Here is an 11,604-nt window from a genome sequence, read left to right on the forward strand (position 1 = left end):
AATAAAAAAACTGATCAAGATGATTTTACTTGTTAAGATACCATTATTTGCTGTGTTGTGCCATATATTTCACTTATCGCATATTTTGAAGGTAATACTTAGTATAAGCAATGGAAAAGAAGCAGAAGAACAAATAAATGCATTTTGAACTTGCTACTTTAGCTACAGCTAAAATGTGGATGGTTGGAATTGTGTAAGTTTAATGAATATAGACCATAATCCACTTTGGCAGCCACTCATAGCAATTTACCTACAAGTAATCAGTCAAAAACTTTGGGAAGTCCCACATCACTCCACCATGTGTTGATTCAGTTCCTGTAACAGCACTTCTTACTCATATGTAGCCTGCTAATCATTTCCACACGCCCTCTGGTATTGTTTGCTAACTGTTTTCTTTGTAAAGCTGTAGTCAGTGTTACAAATCATCTCAATCAAGTCTTCTAATCTGTTGCCCAGTCTGAACAATTTTCTATGCTAATTCAAACTGGTTAGTGCTGCTATAGCAGTAGCTGCTAGCTGTTCCTGAAAGTTGCCTGCTTAGATTAGCTTGTTGATTAAACCATCAAACCATTTACAAAGGTTCTTGCTCATACAGTATATCCAATAGTGGATGTTTTGAAATTTGAACTCACTAACCACCCACCTCATGTCCAGAACCCCATCCAGTGAAGTGAAATGTGCATTTAAGAGTTGCTTGTGTTTCTTAAAAGCTACTATTTCTTCTTTATTTCAGTACACACTTGTTTTTATTTAGTGCTATACCTCTGTGCAGTTTGAAGAATAAAAATTGATGTCTGGCTCCCACATAGAAAAGTTTTTATTCTTTGCAAAATAGCTCAGCAAACATTGTGTGTCAGTCACAAAGCCACTCTCTTTCCTCTTCACCGTTACAATGAAGTACACCAGAGATAGAGGTTATCCATTGAGGTCTGACAGCACCTATATTCCCTTGGTACAGGGCACTAGGGTAATGCATCGCACATTCACACCATTCATAGCTTTATGTCTATCTTCACGGAATATTGTCTGTCTTGAAAAAGTCTTAGGTCCCTCAAGTAAAAATCAATCCACGAATTGTGCAGTGTGTCCCTTGTTTGGAGTCTATTGTGACTTTATTCCCAAGCCGGGTAACACAAGAATAGCCCCTTTCTTCTGGGTATAGTGGATCCACAATATTGACTACTGGTCCTTAATTCATTTCTATGCTAGCTAACTCTCCAGCTCCAAGTAATTCAGGCTCCTTTCTCTTCGCTCTGAATGGAGCACTTGCGTCGTGAAGCAAAGGGGGATTTAATAGATGTGGATGATTTATTCAAGGGAAAGCAACAGGACTTTGGTATGAGATGCATTGCACTATTCTTTCTTGAAGGACAAGCTCGTTTTTATCCTGCACTACAAGAGCAGATTCTATAGCGACTTAAAAATATTCACGTTTCTTTTGTTTTCTTGTGCTTGTCTCATTATCATGCATAAACTGAACTGATATGTTTTGCCTAGGAAATCTAAAAAATAAAATGAGGCCAGCATGCCATTTATATTGCACAATAATGTTATGTTTCTGTGCCCAGAGATCTTTCTGAATTCAGAAATAGCTTTTTTTTGGAGTGTCAGTAGAAACTGTCAGACTTCGTCCTGGATTAGGAGCTGCATCCAGCAGACATGTGTCCTTTTTGGTAGATTTTTTATCAGGATGAAATATAATTTTTATCTCAGTTCATTCAGAATGACAGTTCTTCAAAATCACTGCACACCAAGGGATATTCATTACTTTTTGTAGACCCGCCTGGGTAACCCGTCAAGTTTTCATCTCTTCTCATCTCTCATCTATTTCACTCTCCCAGAAAGTCCATTTTTTTGCTGGCAATTTTCCTTGCTTTACTTTGCTATGACCTTCCACTGTAAATTGCTTGGGTTGTGTTATTCACAGTTTGAGATTTACCTGGAACAGTATTTCTTCTGTGGATTTTCTGCACTCTTAGGTGCCCAATAACTCATACTGATAAAGCCGGTACATTTGGCCTGGCTCACTTATTCTTGCTCTCTACAGGCTCACACGCTAAGGCTCAGTGAAGATTTGTTAAGGGTTATTGTAAAAAGTAAAAAAAATCTAATTTGTGATCTAATGCATCAGTAGGGTGACAAGATGAAAGGAACAGATATTTGTAACTATTAACAACCTTTTCCTCTTAACATCTAGGTTCCCCATAGGTGTAATTGAATAATATTGAATTTATAGAATATTGTATAAAATAATAAAATAGTATAAAGTTCATAGTAGAATTTTTACTTCAATATGAAATTTGCCTTAAATATTAATTTATTGGGATTCATTCACTGAGTCATCAGGTCAACTAATCTTTGGTTGTCTTTACTTTTGATTCATTTCTGGCAACAGTCTTTGGTTAAACTCTGGTTTTCTCTCTGAACCTTTATGAATCTCCACTGAATAGAATGAGCATTAAGATGATCATTCTATGCTGAACCTCCTGTCTCTTCTCAAATCACTCAGGAAATGGACACCCATTCTCTTGTTTTGACCCCAGCACAGCAGAGACAAAAGCTGATGCTCTTAATTTGCAGGTAAGCCTTCCTGCACTGTTACTGTAGCCCACATTTAACTGACAGAGTGACTCGTAGCTTTTGCCAGGGCTCATTTTGAGAACATAATGGCGTCTGGCGCTCTCTCTGAGTCCATTGTGGAGAACAGGGAGACGTCGTGATCATTTAGAGAAAACCCCTAAAAATGTCCCAGAGGGCTTTAATCTTTCTTCATTATTTCTCCATTATGGATAAATGCTCTCAGAAGGCCTCTCTGCAGTTATAAATGAAACACTTTGACTCTTTCTCCATTCTTCATTCTCCCGCCTGTGCACCTTTCACCCTCTGCTTTCATCTTTTACACTGGCATGAGTGCGTAAGAGGGCCAGCCATGTGTATTCCACTTGCAGATAAAAGGATAATTGAGTTGATAAACACAGAGGTCACAGTGAGTTAAGTGTTACTGGAGTGGAGGAGAGCTTTGTTTTGCAAAAAGAAATGCACTGTACCACATTACACTGGACTATTTTAGCAGGTTACTTAATATGTGCTGTTGGCTGATGGCTTTCTGGCAGGAAACACAACCATTTAGATCAACCAGAATGATGAGACTCTATTAAAATGACCATGCCATGGTTGCTGCTCGTTTGGTTACTTATTACCTATATTCACTCACCAGCCACTTTAATAGGAACACCTGTATTCTTGCTCGTTCATGCAGTTACCCAATCACATGGCAGCTGCAAAATGTGTAAAACCCACAGAGATACAGCTAGATCAAGAGGTAGTCTTCACACATAAGAATAGATCACAAAAAATTGTGATCTCAATGTTGTTGTTGTTGTATGTTTTACGTGATGATGATGGTAATTGTAATGGTGACATTACAATTTCTAATTTATGCAAGGATGACACTTTATTCTATATAGTCATATTTTGTCATGTGTTTTAGAAATTATGAATAATCTGTCCAATTACTTCATTCTGGGCTTTAGTCTCGTCCTTTTTTATTTTAAGTTTAAAAATGAAATCTAAAAGCAAACAGAGTAGCAAAAAAAAGATTAGACTGAGTAAAGTACCCACAATTCAGTATTTTACTATTGGTCCGTCTGGTAATTTGTCTCTGTCCTCAACAAAGAACTCTGGCTGCCTGGTAATGAAAACACAATTAGCAAAGGCCAATGCTTTGGTACTAATTAGTAAGCTGCAGTTGATAATATAGTTATTGGTCTTTTTCTAGTGTTTAAATGTCATTCTTTGCTTATTGAATGCCATTTATTGCTTTATCAGGGCTAGTATAAAGGCAGTTGTAATTTTGTTTGCAAGCTAATTCTGGTAACTAGTTGCCTAGTAGCTGTATTTGTTTTCAGCTTTGCTATGATAGTGTTGGGTAAATATAAAAAAATAATAAATAAAAATAAAATATATATATCAAATATCAAAGCCCTTAATCCTGCCCCAGAGGTGCCATATCATAGTTGATTATGCACTTTGCACCTTAGCCTTCTAATAAACTGGCCTATATGAATAAATATTTTTACTGTAATGTACATGTAATAAATAAAGGCTGTTTTTTGTGGGCATGCTCTGCAATTGTAGCTTAAATATTGTTTATTTTGTTTGTTTTATGCAAGAATTATGCTTCTGTGCTGCCGTGTGTAATGCCAGTGACTGGTGGAAATGCCGTTTTGATGAACATGGCAACATGTTGGATGGAGTGCACTGAGGTCTTGGGTAAAATTGGCTTCAGGGGAAATACAAATTGAATGAATACAAATGAAATTGGATTTATAATATAATCTGTTTTAATTAATATTACTATATATTCCACAAATCATCGTTATGCACTGAACTACATGAACTGAATATCTCAGGTCACCCCACGGTTCAGAATCTAGACCTAAACTCATATTTTCCAACTGTGTCACAGATGATTAGTAGGCTAATATTTTTGAAATACTGGTTGACCGATAAGATTTACCAGTATTATTTGGTAGACACCATTATCCATACTGACATACAAATGTGCTTTTTAGTCTCTATTATAAACATCCAGAGGAAAAAAACAAGGAGGAATATTATCAAGCTAAAACCTTATTGGGGAAAATTTAGTGCAGAAAGAAAGTCATTGATGAGGAGGTAGATCTTCAGGCAGTGCTTCAAGTTCAACTCCTAATTTTCTGACATAAATGTTTACATGGTGCTGTTTTACTTTGGTCAAATATTCTCTTACATAAAGGTACTTTGGTAAAGGTCCTGGATCCGATTTGCCTTATTGCTGAGGGACACTCCTGTGGAAAAGTCATTCCTCAAAAATCTGTTTAACATGTGCTTACTTATTGAGTGATATTTTGGAATCAATTGGAAATTTTCACTGCTTGTTTGTGTGAATGGTGTGTTACCTTGACATGTTATTTCATCAGGCCTGTTGAATTACTGGATCATTGTAGACTTATGGCTTTTGGGATCAAATATTTAAGGTAACTGACTTCACATTCTGTTTAGCTATTCACCAACTGAAAACTCAACCCTTCCTTTCCTCAACGCATGCATTCTACTGAACTTGCCTTTCCTCGTCTTGCTCCCTGCTTTACTAGGTAGAAGTTGAAGGTTTATTCATGTGAAATAAATCTCTATACATATATTTTACTTAGCCAACATTTGACCCATATGTTTTAAAACACAGTTAATTATATTTGTTAGGTAGGCCACTGAAAAACTTTTGTTAAAATTTTTTTTTTGGACAAGAGAGACAAAATGGATGAAAATAATTGGAACAAAAGATGAACTGATTTGACTTTGGAGTTGATCCAAACTGGGTCACCGTAACAGCAAGGATAAATGTCTGAAATAGTTTATTTGTGAAGAAAATGTAGCAGCAGAAGAAAATATTGTACAAGGTTTTAACTGTTTACTGTACATTACTTTAGAGTTGTTTCACCAACCAGTTGCTTTGCGCAAGCGGTTCCTGACTGCACAGCTGATATTCCACCTTCCCAGACCCTCCTTACACATGACATACATGTTATTCTGTTTTTTTGGCCTAGTGTGATTAAATAATTTACTGCTTTTTTAAATGAGAGAAAAAAAATCACATAAGCCTATTTATGAACTTAGAGAAACTTAAAGATTTAAACCTCGATGTTTGGTCCAAATCTGTGGACAATGTGTTTTCCCAAATGAGCTCAAGCGACTTTTGATCTATCACCAACGTAAACTTACTTATTGCTCTGCTATCATAGACTATCATGTCCTTGATACCAAGGTTTAGAAATTAATGGCCTTGAAATAAAATTATTTGCAACAATGTTTTGCAACAATGTGAATTCTGGGAATACACACTTTCATCAGTCATGAGAATAATGCTGAATGTAGACAATCAAGCTGTCTTGAATTTCCTTAAAATGGCTAATATTCTACATGAATTTAGATGTACTTATTTAATGCACATATATTATGCACTCCGTCACGGACAATTTTAGTTTGGTCGCCGGGTTTTGAAAAAATAAGCTGTTTAATGTTTAAATGATTCAGGTGTACAGTATATGCATCTGGAAATTCACAGATCGGGACACCAGAAGCATTTTTTGTAATAAAATGGTGGATGAAGATGTTTTATATTTACAAAAAAGACATTTTTTGGTTATATTTTTCAGAGGAATAGATAACCCTCACACCAGGCAGAGAGGGCACTCGAGCAGTAGTTGATTTGTGGAAGCAAGCATTCATGTATTGTTACCACATTCCACATACGGGAATATTCTGACCATTTTTATGACCATATTGTAGTACGTTTCTGAACAACATGCCATTTTAAAAAGTTCACTAACATGAACTGCAGTGAAAGAGTTCATATTTTAATGCCAATGCCAACAACAGCTGAAACCTTTATGCTCACTTATGACTAAAGGAATAATCAGGTCTTTTTTGATATCCTGTGAGTCATGCCGTCTGTATCCTAATCCTGTTTTCTCTCATTCTCTGCATGGCTAGATGAGGACCAGGGATGAACACACTGAGCGCGTTCTGTCCATTCCTTCATGACTGATTATATTGGGGTCTGAGGAGCAGAACAGTGCCCATTCTTGCTTAGCGCTTAGTCCACAGAGAGCTGAAAGAAAACGAGAGAAGGGAGAAAAATGTAAGTGTATTTCAAATATCTTGATGGAACTCCCTCTTTTTTTTTCTTCCTTGCACCAGTGCGTATTTATCCATGATGGTTGCCAGCTGTTACGGTTTGATAAATTCACAATAGGAGCTATTTGAATTAACAGGAGGCCTGTTCACTCAAGAGCAGCGCTTACTGCTAGACCTGAGTGCATTTCATACACTGATTTAATAGAGTTTCATCTTTTCGGATGCAGTACAGGAACACACAGCATGTCAGAATCCAATAACCAAGCAACATTCAGATTTCTTTATATTCTGCTTAGTTAAATGAATTGTGCAACACAGTTATGATTATTAACATTTTAAACTGATTACACAGCTCAGGGCAAAACAATTACCATGATTACCAGGTCCACTCAAAAGCAATACATTGGTACGTGCGCATGAAGGATTTTTTTCAATTGATGGAAAAATTATGTGCCACACAAAATCTCCACACTTGTCCTCAATAAACAGTGTCAGTGAACCATTTTACAACATTTCCATGAATATTGATGTTAATTTAAATGCAGCAAAAGCCTTTGTAAATGATGCTGAAGGTCACAACTTCATGTTTGCTCTTACATGCACAATATTTTTGTAGAGCATAAGTCATCTTTAGCTGTTGCATCTACACAGTTTGAATAAGATATACTTTACAGAGTAGAGTGCATGTTGTGGAAGATCCCAATTCTTCTGGGTGTGAGAATTTTGACTGGTTCAGCAATATTATCTCACTCAGGCCAACAATGCTGGGGCTGAATGCTGTTTATTTATCTGTCAGGAACATGAGCATGGAAGCCAGTCCCCAGAAACCAGAATGAAAGCCTGTGCTTTTTATTCACAAAAAAAAAAATAAAAAAATCCTGAATAACACAAATCAAACTTGGCTCATCTGGAAAAAAAAGGAAGGTACATGTGAATAAAATGGGAGATAAATATGATTTAAGGGAAAAAATAAATGTAAAGATGAGGCTAGGGAGTGTGTGTGTGTGTGTGTGTGTGTGTGTGTGTTGGGGGGTGTTGGATGGGGGGGCTGATTAGAAAGAAATAGAAAAGATGGAGAGAGAAAAATTTGGATTAAGCATGTGCTAGAAAAAAAAAGAGGAAAATCTAACTAAATTCTCAGGTTCTAATCTCTTGCTCGGAGCAGCGCTCTGCTAAGCCCTGGTTTGGATGACAGGTCCCCCACCTGGACAAGCTTGGACAATGTCTCTGCAATGTCTCGTTTCTGTGCGAACAGCGCATCACAGACGGCTAATCACGTCCGGAACCAAAGGCATCTACCCTATCTGCCTCTACATTTGCTGGGGAATCTTTAAAAAGGCTAAACCTCACTTTCATGCTTGTCTTTTATTCGTGGTAAGTGCTTATCGAGAGCGAGCTGTTGCCGCTGCCCCGTGTTCCCTCCCACAAGCACGGAGAATGCTTGACGTAAGTACCAGCCAATCTGGGTAAATGTGAATCTCTCCTTACTGTCACTGTTGGCATATTATGTCCCTGAGGGAACATTCTTTTCATAATATCATAAGCTGCTTAGCCGTGTGCTTCTATTTAAGGCATACATATTAATAGCTATAAGGAAATCATATTTGAACTGTTCCCTGCAATCAATGTTTTCGGGATTGTTGTTGTATTTTGTATAAGAAGGTGCTAATAACTCAGAGGCACTTAGACTGGGCAGACTAATCCGTTTGTATGATAAAAACTCGACATGAGTGGATGCCAGATCACAGGACAAGGTGCTTCTGAGGGTTAGACCTCCACACCCATCCTTCCTTTCTTCCTGTTCTCATTTGCTTTACAGAATTCTGGCAGCACATTGAAGAATCAGACATTAATCTACTTAACCACCTCATGAATGCTTGAGTACCCAGTGGCCACTAAATGTTGTAACCAGTAAGATTCTCCTCATCATCCTTTTATTTTGCTAAGAGGAAATGAGGGTGCAGAAGATTACTTACAAATGCTCAATATGTTTGATGGTGTTGGGTAGAAAACAGCTGGTTAGTTGAATGCAATGTATATAAAAAATGTCAGGTTATAATACATTATATTCCTTTATCTCATGGGGGGGGGGGGTAGCTAATTTAGCTACGGTTTTCTACAGAAATAAAACGCAAACAGCTATTAATAATTCTAATTAATAATTCCAATGAATAATATTGAAATGTGACGTGTCAGTGGGTATATAGTTTACTTATTAATGTTAAACATTGTTTAGATCTAAATCATGTTTTAAAAAAAAAAGCCCTGGAAAGCAATTGAGCTACCAGTGGTGACTAATTTGCCTTTTATTACTTTACATGAAAATAAAATGACAAATATAATACCCTGTCAACAGAAAAACACAAATGGGTTCCTGTACTTTTGTATGGTAAAATGTAATAACTGCAATAACGCACTCTTTCCAGATGACTTATGTTCTGGTCTTTAACAATGGTGTTTAAAACCTTTTGTTTATTTGCAAGGAGCTTTTGTATCATTCCGTCATTCCTCGCATGTTGCTGACAGCTGTATAATTATACCACACTTGTTCATTTTTTTTTATCTTATGTACCAGTGCTATTATAAACATTTGGCTGAACTGATCAGCTAAATTCTAGCTAAAGTTCTATACCTACTTCTAATCAGTAAAACACAACAGACGTAAAACCGGGCTCTTCTGCAGAATTTGGGTCAGTGAAGCTGGACCAACACTATTACTAGCTTAAACATTTTATTAATATTTATCACATGATTTAACTGCTAAATGCATGCACACCTGCTGCAATTCTATATTAGCGCTCTAGCATTGCACCTGTGGCACAGCTTCAATATAAGCTCTACAGTTGCATGTAATGAGAACACAATATTATTTCTTCACCTCTGAATGGTAATAATAATAATAATAATAATAATAACCTATCATTAGTAATAACAATAACCCAGAATTATAAATAATAAGAATACATTGATAACAGTTTTAATGTAAAGTATTCCTATGTTACTATAACTTACTACCACAAAGATTTTATTAACACTGTGGATATTAGCTTACAGAATTCTTTGTGGACATGACTAGCATGCTATTAATTTATAACAAATGAAAACAGCAAGTTTTTTTCTTTCTATACTGATTTTTTTAACAAGATGATTAACTGGTAGCAACTAAAACAATGTGCATCCAATAGCTCAATGTATGTATTTTATCTAGGAGATAGCTGTAGACAGATTGTTTGCATAAACTTGCTTTACATGAGCTACATGACTCTTTTTAATGTAGTTGTGCTAGAAAAACTGCACTTTAAATAGAGACTTGGCTATTTGTTTAAATATGTGACTTTTGGGTACTCTGTATATTAGTAATATCAGCTTAATGGGGTTCCAATTCTGCTATGTTACAGTCACACAAAGTGGCAATACTTTCACATCAAACATTTTCCACTGACTATTTTTGACCATGAATAAAGTTTTGTACCAGAGCTGATATCCCTGCAAAGCCTGCACAGGTACAAGCAAATGTGTTCCAGCTCGAGCTTCTAAGCACTGGGTTTAAAGTGTCTGTGGATTGGTTACATGGATTAAACTTTCATTTTTATATTATTATGAAGCAGTACATTGCTTCAATGCTGTAGTTCTAGTTTCGAAAGCAGCTTTCTAGTAGTTCTCCCCAGGCCATCTCCTGTCAATTTTAAAACCCACAATGCTTTGGAAATAGAATATGCAACTAGTCTTGTCATTGGAATAACATCTATTTTGATGTATGAAATATTTCTACACCCTTAAATTTAGCAAAAAAGTCTCCAGATTTAAAATTTTATTTTTTAATTTACCGGTTATATTTGTTAAAGTATAAAGTGAAAAGTATATTGTGGTGTGTGTGTGTGTGTGTGTGTGTGCTTTTGTGTGTCTGTGTATAATATTTTTTTTATTATTTTTGCCACTGATTAATGCTGCTTAAGGTGGGTTTAACTCAGTGAACTGTAGAAGCAAAAGTGGAACCTTAGTTTTTCCAATTTCCAAAGTTTTGGTAAAATAATAATAATAAAAAAAATAAAAACAGCTGAAAAATTATTTCAACATATGCAACTATCGAGATACCACACTGAAATGTATTGACTGAAGGTCATGCTATATCATACTAACATGGGACCCTTTCATAATGATTTTATCATTTTATTAAACTGATTACATTTTTAAATTTTCTATTACACAAACACCAGATATGGGAGATCCGTATTTCTGATAATGTTGACTGTTTGAAGTCCATGCCTCCACCAGGGGGCGCTGGATTACAGTGTTAAGAGCCCAGCAGAGGGGCCTCGGTTCTCTGAGTCTCACTGAGTGCCTCAGTCGTAAGGATCTTTTCCTCTAAGCCGCTGGCTGACAGCAACACAGTACTCTTATTTAAAGCAATTTCAAACATGTCTTGTTTGACAAGTTTTAAATCCTACTTAACACTCTATAACAGCTGTGAGTTTACTGTCAGAATTAAAGAGAGAAATTCTCAGAGGGGGGAGAAATTATCACTTTCATTTTGTTCTGCAAAAGGGACATGGCAGGGGTGTTTACCTAGGGATGAATACATTATTACCCATTTGCAACACAATGCCTTTCAGCGGCATGAAAAGAGCTCCTGGAAAATTTACCTTATATTTTAATTGCTGACATCATGGAGAATGGAATAAAGACTGCACGTCGGGTCTTGTGGGGCTTAGCAGATGTCTCCAGAGATCAAACCCTTCCATTGGGTTTAACACGCAACTATGTGAACTCTGTTGCTAATGGATATAAACCTGCATGCATATTATGGAGGTCCATTTCTCCATGCTTTGTGGATTGAACAAAAACTGTAGCTGTTTTCCATTGTACACTCATGCAGTTCTGCTGCAACTGTAGCCTTAAAAAGAAGACACAGAATTCATAGATTTTAAA

Source organism: Tachysurus vachellii, chromosome 4 (genome assembly GCF_030014155.1).
Source record: "Tachysurus vachellii isolate PV-2020 chromosome 4, HZAU_Pvac_v1, whole genome shotgun sequence".
Taxonomy (NCBI): domain Eukaryota; kingdom Metazoa; phylum Chordata; class Actinopteri; order Siluriformes; family Bagridae; genus Tachysurus; species Tachysurus vachellii.